The sequence below is a fragment of the Lepisosteus oculatus genome, chromosome 7 (genome assembly GCF_040954835.1).
Source record: "Lepisosteus oculatus isolate fLepOcu1 chromosome 7, fLepOcu1.hap2, whole genome shotgun sequence".
In the NCBI taxonomy this organism is placed as follows: domain Eukaryota; kingdom Metazoa; phylum Chordata; class Actinopteri; order Semionotiformes; family Lepisosteidae; genus Lepisosteus; species Lepisosteus oculatus.
This window is the reverse complement of record NC_090702.1, coordinates 15790140-15813401: the sequence shown is the minus strand read 5'-3', so window position 1 is coordinate 15813401 and position 23262 is coordinate 15790140. Positions and strand designations below refer to the sequence as shown.

Genomic DNA, 23262 nt, shown 5'->3' with positions numbered 1-23262 from the left:
TTCTTTTGGCACCTGTTTCAAAATCAGAAGCATGCCAGTGAAAATGTTAAAAAGACTTGTCATGAGTCTTGAATCTTATTACAGTACATACTTTACAGTATGAGAGAGAGAACATGAAAATACAGTTCCACTAATTAAATGATGATATTTGTAGCAGTGACCACAAAGTAACCACAAAACAAAAACCCTTTATATTTTGACATAACACCAATAATTTTTACATTCATTTTTAAGAATTTATACGTCTTATAAGAAGGTCTTTTTGCATGTCCTGAGATTTTATTTACATGTGGTGTATCTTAAAACCATTAATCGTCAGATACATGTGCTATAGTCAAACACCGTTTTTTGAGCAAGGAACGTGTACTTCAACCAAGATAAGTTTAATCAACGAACTGTTTCTGTTAGTTGTCTGCTATACTAATATGTAAATATTTTTAATCCGTCACAGGAGACCACTTTGCAACCTCCAGATTAACTGCACCAAGTATATTTCATTGATGCACTAAAAGCTTGTGGTCGACTAAATTGGACAGGTCTTGTTTTGCTGACACCATAAATTCTCATTTGTTCCTGTGTTAATCTGGAAAGTCTGTGATAATGTGTAAAATACAGTGTTAATGTTCAAGTATATTTAAAAAAGATACTGAACTATATATTGTGTAGATGTGGTTGTTGTACAACATGTACTTTTTTAACTACTAGCAATACTACTGCCATTACGCATGCCAATACTTTTTGGAGTTCCTGGATATAAATGTTTTTCTAAAGATTTAAACGTTGTTATTTGGTCATAATAAGTTTCAGTCCTCCCTTGTAAAATAAATGTCATTTTTTCCCCAAGACCTATAAATTAGGGTTGCGTAAACGAGCAATAATAGTTAACTCTGAAAAAAATGCATTGCTTTTAAACATGCACAATATCTCAGAAAAAGTGACATTGATTACTTAAAATTACATCATTTATGTTTCATTCTTACATAAAAAACATGTAAATGTAAGCATCGTACCTGCGCTCTACTTTGTCTTCAAGCAGTTAAGGTGTCTCCCTCCCTGCAAGCGACTTGGAAATAAAGAGATTTGTAGACGCATGTGTTCATGCTCCACCTAGTCTCCCTGCAAATAGTGCAGAGGGCGCTCCAAAACGGTTTGAATATACTGTAAGGTGTTACTTTTATACGGTGGGGGAAAATGCAGCTCAGCTTCAAAGACTTTTTTTAGAACATACAGCAAAACAATAAAATGCTCTTCCTTTTTAATTCTTCTCTTAATGCGTCTTTAGATAATTTTCACGGGAGATGATCTGTCTAAACCTTCTTGTGTGTCAACAAACTCCAAGCAGTCCCGGGAATCCGCAAACCTACAATTAGCGGTGCAAGTTCTCCAGGCAGGGAGTGGTCAGATGCAAACTAGACAGAGAAGAGCCAACACTAAGAATCAGGGGTCATTTTCTCACCCGCTGTTGAATTGTTTTGCTTTCTCTGACGTCAAGAACGAAACAATTCAAAATAAGCCTTTTTGTCAGTTTACTAAATACAATCTTAAATTCAATTCTCTAAAACCTCATAGGCTTTACAAATTCAAAGATTGTTTCTAGAGAATTTGAACCCATGTCATATATTATTAATCGAAATCCTGCATCTAACGTGTGGCATCTTAAAAGCGGCAATTTACCGCTATATTTCTTAAACTAAGAAATGAGCAAATGTGGTAATAAAGATAATTATTGTAATAATTGGAAAATAATTTTCTGAAAAAATAACTGGTTTCCCAGTTGTTAAAAGGGGCCCCCTTGTGGAAACATTTAAATGGAAATAACTGTCCGATACAAATAGCAGAAAATTATATGAACATGCATGTGATTTATGGATGCGGCAAGGGCGCCCACCTGAGCCCCCGTTGCGTTACACAGTACAGATTCGGATTGATTTTAGTCTACTTGCGTGTTACTGAACCATTTCTTCTTTGCTTTAAGACAGTCATTTCAGGTATTTGTGATCCGATGGCAATAGTCTTAATATGAAACGTTTTTAAACTGCAGAATTCTTAAAAGTAAACTGCAAACTGCCAAAAGAAGCCCAGTGATCTAATTTTAAAATGCATACTTTCACAGCGCTAAAAATAAAATGCACTTACACATTAACACTCACACCCCTAATTGGATACCAATGAAAATAGCTACCATACATGTCATATAAAGAAAATCTGGTAAAAAAAAAATGTTCAGCCTTATATTGCTTTATAAATATACAGCAACTCAACAGGATTTCCTATAGCTGAAAATGAACTTAATAAACACCTGCATTATAATTGATGTTATCCAATTATTCATGATAGTTTTGTTTTGTAAAACAGGCGCCTCCTGTTCTCAGTTTCAAATGCTATTTCTATGTAGGTTCCACAGATCATTCTCAAGAATCCCGTTGGACTGACTTTGAGGAATTTGCGGATTTGAAGTACTGTAGGCTTCCTCATGGCTATTGAGCTACTTCAAACTTAAAGGGCTTAGTTCTTTTAACCTGACAGTGTAGGACATTCCTTTTTGTCACGCGAAGTATCTGGGTGCTTTTCTCTGAACTGATTGAAATAAACTGATATTAAGCAGAAACATCATTTTTTGTAATATTGTCACCAAAATAGTACAATATATTTTAAATGAATATTGAATGATTTTTACTAGTGCATTTTACAGTTTTAATATAAATATCTATTGATTTAACTTGTATTGTATACATTTAACTATCTTGCATTCAATTTGCCCTTTTTTATTACCTAGGAGCACACCTGTTTTTTTTCTGTATCAACTTTAAACTTAATATTTCCTGTCTTTTAAGCATTGTTTTTGTTTGTTGCATGAAATACTCTGCATGTGTATAATGCACTTACCATATTAAAAGCTTAACAGGTGTTTTGAATTACCTGTATCAGAGTAGATTATTTATATAAAATAAGGAGAGCAGTGGTTTTAAAGATCCATGTTACAAGTTGAGCATTCTCTGATTATCTGTACTTTCAATCCAAAGATACACATTACATTCAATGCCTATTGCTTGTGTTATGAGAGCTGCTATCCCCCAGGATCCAAGTCCTGTATACTTCATCCTCTATTTAAGTTTTGCTTATCACATCCATACTCTCACACTCACAACAGAAGTGAGACTTATTCTATAATTGCCTGGTTTAGTTTTGGCAACCTTTGGTGGATGAGAAGTGTGTTAGCAAATTCTAATGATTGAGTATGACCCCTGTCTTGATTGAATATTGGAAAATGTTTGGTTAATGACCTATGAATATCATCTCTTGTTTCCTTAACTAGAATTGATAGGATACACTCAAACCCTTGGAGATCTGTTTATGTTAAATGCCTCTAATACTTGTAAAAATTCTGCTTCTTCTATGACAGTACTATTATTTAGAGCTTTATCCTTTCTCAGCCTGGAACATTATTATTTTTATCTTGTAAACACTTGAGTGAAATGCATTAGCCATTTCCCTTTCATGATTGAGATGTTTCCCATTATTATCCTGGATACATTTTACTTCATCCTTTATTGTTGTTTTTCTGTTGAGTTAATGCTGAAAAATATTTTATTTGAGCTTTTATTTTATTATTACTGCACGGTGTCATGACACAGTGGTTAGCAATGCTGTCTCACAGCACTAAGACCCTGTTTTCAATTCAAGACATGTCATGTTATCTGCATGGAGTTTGTATGTTCTCTACGTGTTTGTGTGGGTTACCTCTGGGAAATTGTGTTTTCCTTCCATAGTCCAAAAACATACCAGTAGGTCAATTGGCTTCTGGGAAAATTGGCCCTGATGTGAGTTTGTGTCTCCCTTGCGATGGACTAGCATCCCATTCAGGGTGTACCCTGCCCTCCATCCATTGCTTGCACAGATAGGCTCCAGCTCCCCTGCTTTCCTGAATTGGAAGAAGCGATTAAAAAATGGATGGAATTAGTATTACTTTCTATCTCCATCTTGGGCTTTCTCATATTCTTGTTAGTGGTGGAATTCATTTGCCATTTATTATTTTCATTTCTTAAACTGCATCCTGACTTTTAAAAAATAATTTTATAAAGTACTTTCTTTCACCTTGTTTATTTTTTACTTAATTGACTCGGAACCATTGGGGCCTCTGTTTGTTAACCCTGAGTTCCGTCATGTAATATTTATGTTAATGTGAATAAATACATTGAAAAAAAGTAAAGCACAAAAGGCAAAGTTTCTGACAGGTTCACCTCTATCTTTGTTAAGATAGAAATTGTTAATTTGTATGAAGTCAATTCTGCTTTTCATTACATTGATAAAGACACTTCCTTATTAAAGAAAACTAATCCTTGATACAAGTTATTAAATTACTATAACATTGGTACTGTAGATGTCAAGGACATGAGGCCAAATTTGGCTACCTTTCTGTTTTTCACATTTGGCTAACAAATTATTGTAATAATGGTATTTGTTTAAAACGTCAAAGATTTTATTTTTATAAATCTTGGACATAGTTGAGTAAGGATGAGGCTAAAACAACCTGAGGCTGCTCATTGAAGATGTGCCATGTTTATTAAACAAATAAGTCTAAGTCTGTTTTGGCAACAAAATATTTTTCAAAAACTCTAGTTTTATCAGGCTCCTAAGTGTAGGGGTATTAACCTAGGTGTTCTGGCTAAATTCCACTTTGGGCTTACTCAATTTAGTTTACCTAAATTTTAGCCTTAATTCAATTATCAAAGTAATTTTTTGCTTCTCTAACTCGTCTGTGTGTGTAGGGGTCATCTGGTACCAAATAGCTTCCATGTGTCACCAGGTGGGTGCTATATTTCAATACAGAATAAAGTGTGTTAATTCCAATATATAAAGTCCTCTGGGATGAATACCATTACATAAATGAAAGGAATTTTGTTGAGCTTTAAATTTCAGCACAATTCATTTATTCTTTTATTTTTTATAGGATAAAGAGATTTAACTACCATTACAATATAGATTTTCAGAAAATTCAATTGATCCCTGTAATATATAATAAATATTAGTTGGATATTAGACTCATGTGCTACACACAAAAGACCTTTATGCAAAAGCATTTTAAGTGGAAAAAAAATAACTTTATAAAAGAGATTCTGACATTAGCTATTGTCTATAATGCATAAAGCACAAAAACACCATGGATTACATTATTTGAAATTGTATGGTGTATAGCATGTGATTATGCTAAGATTGTAAACCAAATCAGGGCTCCTTTTTCTTAACAAAACTACTATTTGTTTACCAATATACAGTATAATGTGTCCTACAAAACAATTCAAACTTTTTCTACGATGGCTTGTTTGGTGAAAGTACTGTAGATTATATTACATACACATTTCTTTAACTTTATATTTCATTAGAAACCTGAATTCTTAAACTGAAGTTTTCTAAGGGTAAGAAGTTACTGTAAATATCATCAAAAATAATGAGAACAAACTGATAAATGTTAATTTCATAAGTATTCAGAACTGTAAACTTAATATTTAGTGAAAGCGTGCTTGGCAGCAATTACGTCCATAAGTCATTGGAGATAAGTTTCTACCAACTTCGCAAACTGACTGTGTATTTCTGCTCTTTCTTCTTGGCAGATTTACTAAAACTCTCACAAATTCCTCAGGGATCATTTGCAGACATCAGTTTTCAAGTTTGTCCACAGATTCTTAATAGGTTTCAAGTCAAGACTGACGGCTCCAGTCAAGGACATTCACTTTCTTTATTTCACATTTATTGCATGAAGCAGCCACCACCATATGTGACTGTAGGGATAGTTTTGACTGGGAGATGTAGTATGTTGGGTCAGTACCAAATATAACACTTTCAAACTACTAAACCTCCAGTTTGGTCTCATCTGACCACAACACTCTTTTGCACATTTTTGAAGGATCATTTAGATGCTTTGTAACAAATTTCTGACAAACAATCTTTTCCATTTCACAATATACAGTAGGCCATCTTTATAGATTGACTGGGATATTGTTGTGATTCATATTTTCTCCAAAATCAGTCATTGAACTTTTGTTCTTTTAAAGTTCCCATTGACCTCACAGGGGCACCCCTTTCAGGTTTCTTCTTTGCCCGGCTACTCAGTTTAGAGTGATGGGCTGTGATCTGTTCTTAAGGATTTAGTAGACTGTACTATTCACAGACCTCAATACTTTTTTTTGCTTCCTGCTCCTGTACTGTGCTTTGGAACTACTTTATACTTGACTTGAAAGCTCCTTAGTCTTAGAGACCACTCAAATAATTGTTTGGATCATTAAGGTAATTTAGTGCACCTAAATTAATTTTGGTATAATACAGCAAAGAGTGTATATTCTTTATGCAGTCTTGACTTATCTTGACTTATCCAGGTACTGGCCAGGCTCAACCCAGCTTAGCTTCAGTGGGTAACCAGTTGAGAGCTGCAGGGTGATATGGCTGCTGGCATATGTATAATGATCTGCTGTAACTACAATTTAAATTAACATAATTCATAGCTACTGTTTGCTCTTAAAACATAATCTTGAAAGCAGTTATATACTGTAGATAAGAAACAGGTTGTCCACCAAAACACAATATGGCTGCCCTAGTTTCCAGATTCTTTCGAATGAACTAAAAAGTGTTGCTCAAAAATGATTAAATACTTCTAATACCTTAACACAAATTGTCTTACCAGAAATTTAGACTAGGATGAAAATGTCACTACTATATATGATGGATTATGCAAGGCAGTTATTGAAGAAGAAAACAGCATTTCTATGAAAGATCTGACATTTCTATTATGATATTTGTCCTTTTAGTGCTTCAGAATACATTCTATACTAAATTGTAGTAAATTCTGTGCAGTATTTTCAGTGTTGGAAAGATTTTTTCCTTTAAGGATTTCTAATTACTTTAAAGCTTTTGTCTCATGCTGAATATATACATGTGGCTGTCGCGGTTCCGGGCAGTGTCGTGCCCTCCACCGACCAATCCGTCCCGCAGCACCTGGGGCGCGAACCTGGGTCTCCGGTGTAACGCAACAGGGAACCAACCGCGTGAGCTAAAGGAGACCTCCCTCAGCCCAAGCAGCTGAGGTCCCTGCTACGTGCAGTGAGGGCGCTGACGTCACCGTATCCGAACTAGCTCCGCTACACCCTTCCCTGTTGAACTTCGTCTTGGCGAAGGACACGCCACACTCCCGCCCGAGTCAAAGCACAAATGTAATCGTCGTGTTTCCGCGAGGGGTTGTGCCCCCCCGCTACCCGTTCCGTCCCGCAGCACCTGGGGCATGAACCCGGGTCTCCAGCGTAACACAACAGGGAACCAGCCTCATGAGCTTAAGGAAACCTCCCTCAGCCCAGGCAGCTGAGGTCCCTGCTACGCGCAGTGAGGGCACTGACGTCACCGTATCCGAACTAGCTCTGCTACATACAGTACACATAAACAAAACTAATTCATTCTGTAGCTCAATAAAGCTGACAATATATACACCAGCAAGTGTTTGTAACAGTCATGAATTCATAACACATCACTAAAACTGCAGTGTGATATCTTTTAAATAATCTTAAATCTCTTTTATTACAATGTATCAAATGTACAATGTATAATGCATGTATTTTTATTCTTTGTACTGAAGTAATCAAAGAACAGAGGAAAATAAAGACTCATTGAGCTTTAGGTGATCAGTGGACCACTCAATGTGATATACAGTATATGACCAGGCCTGACAAATCAAGCATATTCAGGTCCAACAGTGCTGAATTCTCAGTACTTAAAATGAAATAAGCTCTAGACAATTTTATAAAAACAAAGCCAGGGATTTCAAATTTTATTAATACTAATTTATGTGGTTCAGTTTCTGTCAGTAGGTGTTGGATTTCAAAAAGAAATGATGTGGTGCCTTTACTACAACCTCAGACCTTCTAACCTTTAGCCAGCTTACAATGCTTTGTGGACGGTTGGCTTGAAGGTTACAGTTTGGTGTCACAAAGCGCAAACAGCTGGACTGCAGCACAAATAGAAACTGGCCTTATAGTGCCATTTAGTACACACCAAGCATCAGTATGAGGACATAATTTCTAGTCAAACATGCAGTATATTTTTAAAACAAAAAAGTGAAATCAAAATTAGCTAATATTAATTCAATAAAAAAAGCATTTCCATTTCCTTTATTGTAACATTCTAACTGCACCAAGGGGACTTGCTGTTAATAGCACAGTCAATTGAAGAAAACACAAAACAACAAAACAGTCTCCAGGGTGGTATTTGACAGTTTAGTGATAATGTTTTGTCAAATAAGCTTTTATGCACATTGCACAGTGACATACCAGTAGTGAAGTCCTTAGCTGGAACCTTTTTTTGTTGGATCTATGTCCCTGTGGAGTTAAAAGCTCACAACAGATAAAATAGTTTGTTATAGAAAATTGCCTTTTCTGCTGTTCAACACACCAGATGCATTTCACAGATGATATCTTTCATAAAGAATTGTCAGGCTTTTACTTTTTTTTCCTAAATAATTCAGTCCTTATATTACTGGGACTGCAAAAATGTGAAGGCCAGCGTGTAACACATTCATTCTAACTTTTGGAAAATATACCTTGGACCATAGCCCTGATTTTTAACCTCAAAATCAAACTTTCATATTATGGCAGAATGTAATTGAAAACTGCCTGCACAGAGAAAATATCATGTAAAAATATGGGTATTTGCTGTCATTGTTGACACTATGTGCATCAATACTTCAGATTCAAATTAACTTTAGTTTTAAAGCACAGTGTGAAATTTTACAATTCAAATAATAGCTCTCCAAAGAAAACATTAACCAACCGTTGCAGGATGAACTGCAAGTTGGCATGTGCAATTTTAAATTAACTTTGTAAATTGTAATTTTATTTCATAATGCCTTGATATATTACATTTAAATTTTAAACCATTTGGAGCAGGCACGATAGAGTTTTGTTACAGGTGAAACTGGAATATGGCTAATTGGAATACTGCTGGAAAGAAGAATTCTTATTGTAATGATATTAAGATGACTGATAGTTTCATTTTGGTTTGTTTGTTTTTTTTCACCACAATAATGCCGCTACTATTACAGCAAATTTTGTGTAGTGTAAATTGCCACAAATTTCCCTTAAGGCTTCCTCGTGTATTGTATTATGGCACTACTTGTCACTTTGGTGGAATTGGTCCCTGCACTTTATATTGCACTGGGACAGACATTATTTTACATAACCATGGAGTATATTGTGACTTTGGGAGGTTGCAGAATTTTAGATTCGTGGCATTAGGACATCAGAGTGTTTTTAAAATAGAAATTATGCAGTTAGCTATATGATAACCTGAATTGGCCTCTATGCACTATGTGCTATGTAAGAGAGATCTCACACTCACAGGAACAGATGTGTCCACCTCTTTTTACATTTACAGCATGCTGATTTTGGTTGTTTCTGTTTTCTTGCGCAACTTTTGAGGGATCCTATTACACTGAATAATTCTTTTTTTTTCAGAGTATGACACCAAATGTCTAGTTCCAGTCAGTGTTGTTTAAAGATGCAGTACACTCAATAGCACCTAATGTATTGCACAGATTCTACAAGGAAAAGGTAGAAATAAAGTCAGTTATCTGAATTGTCTATAAACTATTCTATTTATTATGTGCTGGAATGTTTATAGAAAGCAAAACAAAAACAGACTACAATAAAATCTGCAAGTAATTTGATATCTTATTAATCATGTATAATTATCTGGTACAAAAGCAGGCATTTTGCCAGTGTGTACCATCAAGGGAACACTTACAGTTTGTGTTCTACTTTAAAATATTAGTGGAAAGTGTCTGAATGATTAAAGAATCACACTATTAGTTTATCTCAGATGCTAAAGTGTTCTTGGCCCAGGCTTACTTTAATCAGCATCTGTAGCTCAGAGCCAGCTGAATGCTCAGTAATCCTGCGATCCAGCAGTTGTTACTCAGGTCTGACAGAAAGACAGGGTTATTTGAAAGTGAAGACGAACAATCATTCTGTTAGAGGAATACTGTACAGAAATATTTTGTTTTTTTTAATTATAATTTGATTGTCAAATTCCACAAATATTTATTTTTGAACAACAGCAGTAATTTTGTTTAGTTGAACTGTTTTTTTTGTTGACTTTCAAAAGACGTCAATGTACTTTGTGTTTATATTATTATTAATGCTCATTTATTTCACATTACACATTTATTTACACATTAAGAAGCCACAAAATCAGCCTCTGTCTGTGTGTAATAGTGCATTCACATGTTTTCAGAATAATAAGCCTCTGTACAAACTCTGTCAAGTAGCACAGTCAGGTAGTGTATTTCAAGCAATTTCAAAACAACTTAAGGATAAAAGTGTAAAAAATGTTAAAAAACATTTTGAAAACTTCTGTACATAAGTGACTGCCACGCAACTTCAGACAGGAAAACCGCCAAGAAGAACGGACAAAAATTGTACCAAGGTACTATGAAAAGTTGGTAGAGACTTACCCAGAAAAACTTGTGTCTGTAATTGCTGCCAAAGAGGCAGAGGCTTATACGATCAACATGTTTCAATTTTTTCTCCCTAGTTTTTACCGAGATTGACTGTAACTTATCTTAACCTTATGAGACTTATGTTTTTAGTATTCCAGTTTTGAATTTTGGAATTCTACAGTTCTATCCTTGAAACTTACTTGATCTATGTACGCTTCAGCTTGTTTTTCAAGAAATGCTCAAAAATATTATTTGAAATGTTTTCAATTAAAGTGAACATCAATTTCCAAGTGTAACTCAACAGAGAAAATTAACTAATCTTAATAATTTTTTAGGAACACTGCCAAGATATCCTATGAGTGTAGTCTCAAATCAAATTATGTGAACTAAACCCATGCATTAATTTTGTTTTCTTAACAATGTTGGAACGTTTTGTTTCTTTCGTATGCAGGTTTAACCTAGTTAACCATATTATGTCTGTTTCTGGCTTAAAATGAACATATAAAATATAAACTGAAAAATAAGTACATAATTAATGGACTGCAATCTGCTATTGGAAAGCAAACTGTAAACTGTGAAATCAGAGATTCCCCAACAGGTTATTGCTATCAAAGACCAAAGTGGCAGATCACAAAAATCCATTATTTCTAGATAAAACATTTCTTGCACAAAATGCATTATATTTATTTACTATTATTTATATATTTAATTATGACCTTTGTAGTCAAAGCAAAGCATTTAATTAACAGAAATAGCAATTTAATAGAAGAGCATAGATTGCAAACCGTATAAAGATGTTTAAAAACCAATTCTGTGCTACGTAGTAACATTTTATAAGTAAAACACTAATGTTTATTTTATATTGTTATGTATTCTAAAAACAATTGATAATTCTGTTATTTCTTCATGCAATGATTTAGCACATAACAATAAAGCCCATCGGCATCAAGAGGACATGTAAAAAATTGATTTGTGAGAATGTTCCAAAATAAAAAAACTGCAGTTCCTCTACTCCAAACACTACTGAACTCATTTGACCTGTTTTTTTTTCAGATGCAAAACCAGTACAAGTTGTTATTTAATTTCAATAAAATATACTTCTAATATTACCTTCTAATTTGTAAAAAAAATATGTTTGTAAAAATATGTTTACCTGCGGCATTTCGTGTTTAAGCAACTTATTTCTTTTGATCTATAAAAAAAATCCACACTTTTGGTCATCTCATTCCAGAAAAGCAAACAAACTTTAAAAACTTCAGAATGTGAGGATTCTCTTACATAAACTATGCTGATGCCATGTGCATGCTACCTGCATGAGTATGAACATCAATTAATGTATAAACTAGTAAGTATGTGATCTTAAGCAATTTAATGTAAATAGCTTTTGTGTCATTTAATTTCTAAGGTCTTTGCCCCAAAGGAAAATTCAAGTGTCCATGTCCTTAACAGTATACTTGCAAAACTATTTTGTGTTATATAAAGAACATCTTAGGTAAAGAAGTTTCATCAGGTACAGTATACCCATATTAGGATGCATCCCTTCAATAGAAAACTATTCAGTTCTGGGTAGGTGGTTATAGTCCCATTAAAATTGAATAATTTGCACAGCATGCACTCCACAGGGTGTTAGCAGAAGAAACTGACCAAGTCTCCTTTTAGGGTTTTTAAAAGCAAACAAAAAATATGATGTTCGCAATCAAAAGGAGAACCAAGTTCCACATACTGTAGTCAGAGGGGTTTAAGGCTATCTCTATGACAATTGTTTGTACTCCTGTTAACAAAATAAATCGCCATTGAAAACTACATGTGTCAGTACAAAAAATCATTTAAAACCATTTATCTGAAACATAAGATGTTGGTTCTTTCAGTACAAGAGATATTAAAAAATGAAGGCAGAAGAGCCATTTTCCATTTATAAGGGGAAAATTTAAAATAGTTTAAAATAATTTACTTTATATCACAGCAGTGACAACCTAAAAGTTTATTTGGGGAAAAGTAATAATCATACAATCATATATTACTTCTGATTAATTCAAATATCACTTTTTTGATTATTTTTTAAACAAATTTTACTTCAGTTCAAACGTTCAGGCAACTTCCTGTACAAGGGAGTATGGAGTATTTGAAGAGTTATATATTTTCAAATAGGGTACAAAAAAAATCAATTATATAAAACGAGCACACCCTGTAACAATGTTAATGACTTCCATGTGCATTTTAATTAATGGGTCATTGAGAGAGGCACACAGCAGGATATTTCTGGTTGCAGCTTACTGACCAATTATTGTTTTATCCCCATCTTGATATATATGTTTGGCATCAGGTCCACTAATGGTGTTAAAACACAAAGAGAGCATTAATGTAAAACATTTAAGCAACATTTCCAATGGGTCACTACACAGCTTAATAGCCAATAGCCATCTGTATCCACCTTCAGCAGTAATAACTGTCTTTAGCCAATATACAGTATATTATGGTTTATGTGTTTCTCTCCAAGATGATTCAACTTAATAACATCAAATGACAATATACGAAAGGAAAAAACGCATTAACTTTTTTTTAACAAATACTCCAAAGAAATCTATGACTTGATTGTCTATGTACTTAAAGTTCTATTTTTATGGGAGATTCACTGTGTTACTTCAAAACACATCAATGAGGCTTTTGCCTTTTTTCTCAGGAAATATCTGTTATCATATAGTCTCAGACTGATTTAATTGCCCCGTTTTTATGCACAGGATAGAAATGTGGGTGTAATCTGCATCCCTCGCTTTTTATATAGACCTGCCATTTAATTATCCAATCACCCTTGCTGTTTGGTTGGTGAAAAACTGATTTTGTGAGTCCAGAACAGTTAAATGGAGGTGTCTACATATACAAATTAAAGATAATATGTACTCATTACACATGGAATGAATGTGAAACCTGATGACAACAGACATTACTGCATTAACCTTCAGGCATTATTGTAGTTAAAATACAGCTCAGTGAATATTTGCTTATAAATAGTTGACATGACTAAATTCATATATCATTTTAACCATTGCATTACTGGCTTGATCATTTCAATATTTTAATAATATTTTCCAATAAAATTAAACATTTCTTATTTAGGCATGTTATATATATATATTGTATATGGAGATGCACACCCTCTACATTCATTTACTTTAACCTTATCAAATTACTATAAGAATAAACAGTTATGTAATAAAAAACTAATAAGGAATCTCATGCTGTGTCTTTTGGTGTGGGATTTCTTGTAGAATTAGCTTTTGATCTTTTTATGAGATTCGCACTACTGACCTATTTCAAATCAACAGCAATGTGAAGTATGGAGTGGGAAGCTACGTCAGAATACAGAAAGCAGTGGAACAAACAGAGGTTCATTCCAGGCTAAAATGTACGAATAAAAACATTTTCACATTGGAGCTTTCTTCAAGATATTTGCTGGAGAAAGGGAGAGAGCAGTAATATAAGGGAAAGGGGTGTGGTAGGGAAGACTAAAGGGAAACTGTGAGAGTGGATGGGGAAAAATAAAAGGGATATACAGTAGGGAGATGAAAATATGGGTTAAAGATTCCAACATGGAAGCCATCAATCTGTAACGAATGGATTAAAAACAGATTAGTCAATTGCCAGAAGTGTTGGGGGAAAGTATGAATGTATGAACAAAGCTTAAGAATGATTTTGTTTTCTAATGTGTTTTGGTATGGAAGTCTTTGAAGTACTATAAAAGAACACAGGCAAAAAGGTCGGTGTAAACGTAATGAGGGGAGATACATGTAAAAGGGGTGCCTTTCGTCGAGGAAAGATCTTCAATCCCTTCGGCTCTGACCAGTTCCCTGGAGTCTTCCTCCTGATTTACCAGTGATGGCAGAGCACTTTCTGCAAGAAATGTAATAAATTAGACAAGCATGATGCTTTTGGGTGATCCTAAAATGGCCAGATTGTACATGTATTTTATATGCCAGCAGCCATATCACCATACAACTAACAACCCAGTGAAGCGAAGCAGATGTGAGCCTGTTCATTACCTGGATGGGAGACCTCCTGGGAAAAACTAAGGTTGTTGCTGGAAGAGGTGTTAGTGGGGCCAGTAGGGGGAACTCACCCTGTAGTAATGCCCACCTGTAAAGCGTTTTGAGTGGAGTGTCCAGAACAGCACTGTCTGAGTATAAGCAATTTTTATTATATCTATGTGGGCAGTGCTATTAACTGTAAATTTGCAGGTGATAAAGTGCCCTGAAGGTTGACAAATGCCTGTCATGGCTCACAGGCGTGAATGGTTAAGAAACCTTTGGACCATATACAACAGCTGTTTTGCACACCCAAAGCACACTATTCCACTGGTGCACAATTAACCGTCAACTATCGCTACATTGTTCACCAACGGATATTTAAGATGACAGTGTTCTCTGCTCAGTCATTTTTGGCTTTGTGCCCTCATGTTAGTTTTCTCTGGCCATGTTACTCACTAGCTTTTGACCATGTCTCTAAAAGCTTTTTTTTATTCTTTGTCTGTGTTTTCCCTGCTTCAACCTGGTTTGCAGAACTACACTTTGGACTACCTTTTGTGGTTCTTCCTGGTTTGCTACTTATACAACTTTCATGGATTATCATTTGTGTCTTTGCCTAGTGTTTTGTTAGTTTTGAACCCTGCTTGCTTGGATGGCTTCTGAGTACTCTCTCGCATTACCCTCTGCACTTTCTTCCTGTGAATTACTAGTTTTGACCCCCCACCTGCTTGTTTATAAACCTGGACTGTATTTTGGTTTCATTTTTGTGTGCTTACACTAAGAGTTCAGCTTCTACACTCACAGCTGGATTCAGCCTTTAGTCCCATGGCCACTGCATTTCATCAGGAGAGTCAGTGGTGTTACAGGTGGTGGATACTATGAGATTAATGCTATAATAGTTGTTTTAGCCTGTGAGAAGTCTCAGCTATCTCTTATCCATGACAAAATGCCATATTTTAATGCTATTAGAAGTCAATCTCATCACTGCACAAGAGATGATGTCTAAAGAACTAAGAGAAAGTTTTTTGCATGTTTGAGACAAAAGGAGTGTAAAGGACATAACTGTGTGAATCAGTGGGGTTGTAGTAAAAAGAGATTGTTAGTTCCACTTAGTTAATACAGGGACTTAAATCAAGAAAAGGAAGCATTCTGGTTAGATATATTAACAATAGAGATATGGTTGGAAGTTGCATTTCAAAAAGTTATTTATGACATGCTATAATTGATTGCTAGCTTGGGTAGAACCATTAACAACAGTCATGAATGAAATGCTTGTAGAGTTTGGGACTAAAGCCAGTATAGGAGGAGAAATGTTCCTTGTTTGAGCCAACATAAATGCTAGTATTGGTTCAGCAATGGCAATATCACATAGCTGGTAGTAGAAAAGAAAGTCATTCCAGGTGAGAAGCAACTGCTTTTCAAGTGTTTTAGACTTGAGAAGCCGTTACCATGGAGAGTGATGATGTATACAGATGTAATGTCCATGGTGAATATGGAACATTCTAGACTCTGAAATTCAAATCTGATGGATAGCTGGAAAGCATGGTTAGCATCCATAATGGTTAGCACTAAAAAGCAGACACAACTGGGCATCCTGTGGTGTTAGAATTGTGAATATTGGGAACGAGATAGAATTAAGATACATGTGGTTGTCCAGTGATAAAATAACCTAATGAAGTGTGGCTGAATTTACTTTTCAAACTGAAATATGTCAAGTGCTCCAGAAATATATTTTCAGGGCAAAAGGTACAACCACTGAAAACATAAAATGTCAAATTAATTAAATGTAAATTACAAGGTCTGACTTCAGAAACCATAATGGTTAAAAGTTAATTTGGTTAATTAAACTATACTGTATATACTGTACATGGACAATTAGGAAGCTGACCTATTACTTTACACAGTCACTTTTGTGTTAAGTTATTCACTCTAGTTTATTTTTGGCAAGATTTGCAGCTGTGTGGCTGGTAAAATGCAGGTGGTAGAGATCTCCAATAGCAACACTGCTCTTCTTAATTTATATCAATGATTTAGATTCCTGAATAATGAGTAAATTTGTCAAGTTTGCAAGTAAACCAAGTAAGCGGGGTTAGCAAACACAGTAGAAGCAGAAAATGAAATTCAACAAGATATAGATAATATTCAAGACTGGGCAAACACCTTGAAGATTATGTTAAATGTAGAGAACTGCAGGGTTTTCATTCAGGTCATAAACATTTACACTATAGATAAAAAATGGGAAACGCTGAGCTAGAAGATGGTACTTAGGTGTTTAAGTTGACACATCACTTGCATATTCTTGAGAAGGTGGGGAAATAATCGCAAAAGCAAACAAAATACTAGAATATGCAGTTAAAAGTGTAGAATTAAATTCAAAGGATGTTATATTAAATTGTATAATGCACTGCTAAGGCCTTATTTACATATCTTGTGAACAATTTTGTTCACCATGTTACAGAGAAGACATACTGTAGCAGCTAGAGAAGAGCAACCTGATATTGTCTGGGCTTTAAAGGCATTTCTTACACTAAGCTGTTATAGAAATATAATTTTATTAAATATTCAAAATTTACAACGGCATAGACAAAAAACCAGAAGGTGCAGTTGAAACTACTTAGAATTAAATTAAAAGAGGAGGCCCTCCTTTTACCAAAAGAGTTGTGGGAGTCTGATATTTGTCAAATTAGTTTATACCTTTATTGGTAGCTTTCATGGATGTTATATCCCCTCACAAAATACAGTGCATATCTGGAAGTTTCCGTCGTTCATCAAAATATACCGTATTTGGATTTTACTCTTTTAAACACGTTTCTGTCACTGAACATATTATTGTCATTTAATGAATGCATTTTCATTTAAAAAGTGATAGTAATTCTCTGCTTTTAAGGTGCAGGAGATCACAAGAAGAAAAATGCTGGTTTTTATATAGATTCTTTAGTTCTTTAGTGTTACTAATTTTCTCCAATATTAAAATAAATTAGTGGGATTTAAGTTAATGCCCATTAGTTTTCAGTTTTAAACCTTCAGGAAACGATATATTATGTAATTCGTTACGTACAGTAAGTCCCATTAACTTAAATGGGAAAGAGCCAGAACCCACTGGGCAGGATCATACTGAAGCAAGGTCTTTTCTGGAGGCTGTCCAAAGCTTATAAATAGCAGAAAGTTATTGTCATTGGTGAGATTACAAAGATATTTTGTGATTTCTACAGGTCTTGCATAAGCTGTACCTGTACATGTCTGCAGAAAATAAAGACAGGACTTTGACATTCACTGGTGGTAAAGAGAAGAATCACGTGTCAGAATCCTATAGATCCTACAGTGAACTATTACAATTATTTTTTATTATTGGGTGGTAGTAAGACTGATGGTGTTTAAATATTTTAAAGTTAATACATTACTCATTGAATTTACTTTGACTTGGCAAGCGTCTCTACTTAAATTTTTCATTCCAGTCCTAACTGAATTTGGAAGCATCCATGTAATTTTAAAGTGCTAGCACTACTATCTTATTACTTTGTATGGCTCTTATTGTTGCATGGCAGTGGAGTCTGGGGTTTTTAATCTAAAACAATCTCACCTTTTCATTTATCCATACATCATATCTAAATCATCTTTTTTTAAAATGTACATATTTAGGTTCACTTACCAGGTGAAGATTTTAACTTAAATGAGCAGATTTACGTTTTTAGTTTTAGTATATAGCCCTTTGAACTTCAGATAGGTTAAGAAGTGAAATGAGTGTGTGACCCAGCACCATTATTTCAATATTTCACAGGGCTATACTCCTTTTGATCACAAACAAGCTTCCTGATGGAAGACGTCTGATGAATGGACAACATGAATAATCATTAAATTATCACATGAACATCAAATCATTTACTAGCATCATCATCACAACTGGCAACCCACTGAAGCGAAGCAGGTGTGAGCCTGGTCAGTACCTGGATGGCAGACCTCCTGGGAAAAACCTAAAGTTGCTACTGGAAGAGGTGTTAGTGGAGCCAGCACAGGGTGCCTACCCTGCAGTCCGTGTGGGTCCTAATGCCCCAGTATAGTGACGGGGACGCTATACTGTAAACATGCACCATCCTTCGGATGAGACGTCAAACCGAGGTCCTGACTCTCTGTGGTCATTAAAAATCTCATGGCATTTCTTGAAAAGAGTAGGGGTGTAATCCTGGTGTTCTGGCCAAATTCCCCAGTGGCCCTTACCAATCATGGCCTCCTAATAATCCCCATCTAGGAATTGGCTTCATTATTCTGTTCTCCCCACTGATAGCTGATGTGTGGTGAGCGTTCTGGCGCACTATGGCTGCTGTCGCATCATCCAGGTGGATGCTGCTCATTGGTGGTCGTGGCGGGGACTCCCCATTATCTGTAAAGTGCTTTGAGTGGAGTGTCCAGAAAAGCGCTATATAAGTGTAAGCAATTATTATTATTATTATTATTATTATTATTGACAAGAAGATGGGACCAAAGAATAAATCGAACACCACCTGAAAGTGCAGGAGCAACCTGTGGAAGAGAGCTCACTATGACTGAGATAAAACCTGGTGAATCTTCCAGGTTATTCAGGTCCCTTATTAATCACCTTCATCGTTGACTTGGAGGGAGGGCCAGTGTATGAACATGAGTAAAACCCATAATAAGTTTCTTAACCCATTCTTGAGAAAGGAAATATACATGGCTCTGTTTTTCTATGAGATAATGGATATGATTATGTTTGTCATCAAGTTTAGAATGTTACATATTTATGTAACATTATATTACATTGGATGTATTACATTTGATATTGATAAAATATTTTCCATTTAAACCTTAAACTTGAACATTATCAATAATTAATAGAATCACAGACACTACACCAAGGGGCTACAGTCTTGTAAGTGACACAATAAAAATCATTACCTTAAGAAAAATCTGCACGCTTAGTTTTTTCTATTTTCTGAAATTATATAACAAACAGTTATCTTGTCTGCATGCATGGTTCTTTGGGTTTTATAAACTGCTACTTTGAGGGAAAAAAACCTTGTTTGAGTCACATACAGTATGTTTTGCTTATATGAACACAAGGTTTGATTACCTTATTTTAATAAGGTATGAAACTAGGCAGAAACTGCCTTGGTTAGGGCAGAAAGTGCCCTGGTCAAAGTTACTAACGATCTTCTAATAGCTTCTGATTCTGGTTCTCTTTCTATCGTCATTCTTCTTGATCTCAGTGCTGCTTTCAAAACAGTTAACCGTTATATATCATACCATATACATTATATCTTGTCTTGAGACTTTCTTTGGAGTTTCAATGTTTATAAATGTTTTCAAATGTTTCAAGTCTTACAGTACCTCACTGATCGCTGTGACTTTGTCTTTCTTGGCATATTTAGGTCTGAAATTGGACTTGTTTGTCTAGTATGTGATCAGTGATGATGACGAGTCCACTTACAGGGATGAAGTTGTACAGCTGCTTAGGTGGTGTCATAGCAATAACCTGGACTTGAACATAAAGAAAACGAAAGAGCTAATAGTGGACTTTCGGAGACACAGGCCACACACTCACAGCCCACTCAGTATTGATGGAACGGAAATGGAAACAGTCACCAGCTTTAGGTTTTTGGGAATTCACATCTCTAAAGATCTAGCCTGGACTGTGAACACTGACTCTATCATGAAGAAGGCTCAGCAGCGCCTTTTTTTCTTGAGGTGCCTCAAGCGATGGGGGATGCCAATACATGTGTTGGTGAACTTCTACCGCTACACTATTGAGAGCGTCCTCACCAACAGGATCACCGTGTGGTAACACATGTGGCAACACCTCTTCACGAGAAAGAAAGGCACTGCAGAGAATGGTCAATATGGCCCAGAAGATCATCGGCTGTGGTCTCACCGAGATTAAACAGCTCTATGAGGACCGCTGCCATGGTAGAATTCTGGCCATCACAGAGGACAGTCACCACCCTGGGCATGAGCTCTTCACCCCACTGCCCTCAGGCAAGAGATATAAGAGCATACAGACACTTACCACTAGATTCTTCAATAGCTTCTATCCACAAGCAGTGAGACTGGCGAACACATTTAGCCATCCCCCTCGGACCACACCTACACCATCACCATCTACCTCATTGTAATTTATTTTTAATGTACGTCTCCAGTCATTGTTTACACGTCTGTATTGTTTACATTCAAACTGTCTGCATGTTTACTAGCACATTGTCTATTGTTTGTTTGCACATTGTCTTGATGCACTGTTTGCACTTTGTTTTGTTTTTTACAATCGAGAGACTTTCTGTAAGTAAAAATTCCATTGTACCAGTAACCGGTTACATATGGCAATAAAGTTCAAGTTCAAGTAGTGTTCCTCATGGCTTGATATGAGCCCCCTACTTTTCAGCATTTACGTGTTTCCACTTGGTCAGCTTTTAAGATCACTTGGCCTCTACTATCACTTCTATTCTGTTGATACTCAAATCTACTGTACATCCATACCAAACCTGAAACTAATGTGGATGTTTTTCTTCTCTAATTGCATCTCCAACATAAAAACATGGATGACTCAAAATTCATTTAAACTGTGAAAAGACTGTAGTCATGCTTATCGGCACCCCCCGATATGGATGTTACTTGGGGGTGATATTTAACTCAGTCTTGACATTTGACATACATACGGTCAAAACATCATTATTCCACCTCAGAAGCCAGTCTACATCCTATGTTATTGGTAACTTGTTGAAAAGCTGATCAACACATTTGTTTTCTCCCAAATTGACTACTATAATGCTCTACTAACTGGGGTTTCTAAATCCACATTGAGCAAACACCAGTATGTCCAAAATTCAGCAGCCAGAATCCTGATCAGCTCTAGTGCCAGTGATTACATTACTCCTACCCTCAGAGTCTTTGCACTGACCTCCTGTCAGGTTTTGTGTTGACTTCAAAATTCTCATGCTCACCTGTAAGGCTCTGCATGGCTTGGCACCTCTGTACCTGTTTGAACTACTATTATCCTACTCCCTATGTCACAACCTTCACTGTTCTAATTCTGGTCTCCTATCTGACCCCCAAGCCCGTCTACACTCTATGGGTGACAGGGCCTTTTCCTGTCCAAAGCTCTGGAACTCTGTCCCTAAGGATATCAGAGAGTCACCTTCCCTAAACTCCTTCAAATCTAGACTCAAAACCTTCTTTAGAAGGGCCTTTACTTAACTGGTGCCAAATCTTACCCCTCTGTTCCTGCAGTATTCAGTACCACCATCTACTGTCTCCTCCCATTGTTATATTTTCATTGTGAATATTGTGTATATTTTTTTTATTGTTGTTGCTGTCTTTCTGTAAAGCTCATTGAGAAGCCACCTTTAAAGGCACTATATAAAATAAACTTATTATTTTTATTATTATTACATGAAATTTGTACAGATGTCGCAGAATGTGGGCTGTTGAAGGAGAAACAGGCTTAATGATTAATGATTAATTGGGTTGCATCGATGGCCAGGACTGTGTCAATGTTTGCCTCCACCCAAAGTTTTCAACTTCAGTTTTCAACGGGTTTTCTAATCCATATAGTGTGGCAGGGAATAACAGTAACAATTTAGAAACACCCAGGTCATCCAGACAGGACGGAATTACCACTCCTTAGATACTGACACAATTGAGGGGAGACCTTGGGCCAAGGGGGGAGCAGGAGAACAAAGAAAGAATTGATAAGGCGCCCAAAACACCTAATGTCTGCACACCCACAGTTCTCAAATGACCCAAGCTCCCTCCTGATAATCTATTGGCAAGGCCTAGTGAGTCGATACTGAACCAAGGGGAACGTAGTGCAGCCTACAGGAGGACTCTCGATAAAATCCAGACAGAGACTGGGGACATTCGACTGTGTCCCTCTTCTGTGCGTGGCTGTTCTTCTCTGTACCATTAAAACTTTCTAATGCCCTCTCCACATCACCTAAAAGGACAGCTGACTCTCAGGAATTCATTATGTCCCTTGAGGTACCTTTTGTTGCTGTGAATGCTGTTTTCTTTGTGTTTTGGGGTAATAGTAAATGTTGATGCACTTAGAAAATGAAAAGGGCACTTATGTGATACTAATGCTTATCGCTGGTCTGTGTGTGCATTGTTGATTCTGGGAGATGAACAGAACCTGTGGTAAAGAGGGGGCCTAGCGTCCTATTTGTATTACTAGGTGGTATAGTCGTATAAGAGGCAGGAATAATTCTTATTCAAGGAGGCACCTCACTGTCACACTGTATATACACATTGCGATACTGTACATCTTTCGAAAACTATGTCTAAGTAGAACATTCCTTAATACTATCGTGTATGTTGAATGAACTCAAGGGACATAGTATAAAGAGAATTTAGTTCCATATTAAAAAGTTAATGTATGTCTTCCGTAAAGTATGTGTGCTAAAAACAAGAGTTAAAATTTATACTAGACCTGTGTAAATATGCTTCCTCAAAGTACTGGAAAGAATACCACTGTCATTGCTGAATAAATTATAATTTAAAAACGGTGCTTTGAACAATATAAACACTAATGATTTAATGGAAGCATGTTTATAAATATGTATATTGGTCAAAAATCTAAATAATAGAGCAAATTCAAAGCTTATTACTGTACATGATTACCAATAATTACAGCAACATTGAAAAATAATCAACAAACCTTAAGGAAATCAACATTTTGACATTTTCAAGGTTTACTTTGTATAAGTTCCTGCCAATATCAATATAATTACTGAAATTAATCAAAAGCCTATGTCAAGGACAAAG

At 35.7% G+C, this 23262-nt stretch overlaps 1 protein-coding gene across 2 annotated transcripts in view; it reads right to left on the bottom strand.

Moving 5' to 3' along the window:
• sema3d (sema domain, immunoglobulin domain (Ig), short basic domain, secreted, (semaphorin) 3D) overlaps positions 1–23262 on the bottom strand; it is a 193395-nt gene that overhangs the window by 68405 nt on the left and 101728 nt on the right. The window contains exon 1 of one of the 2 annotated variants that reach the window (XM_006633618.3): positions 1011–1425. The exons of the other annotated variant lie outside the window; for it this stretch is intronic. The gene's annotated coding sequence lies outside the window, so the exon portion shown is untranslated. Of the gene's footprint in view, positions 1–1010; positions 1426–23262 lie in introns of those variants that run through there. 2 annotated transcript variants of the gene reach the window in all.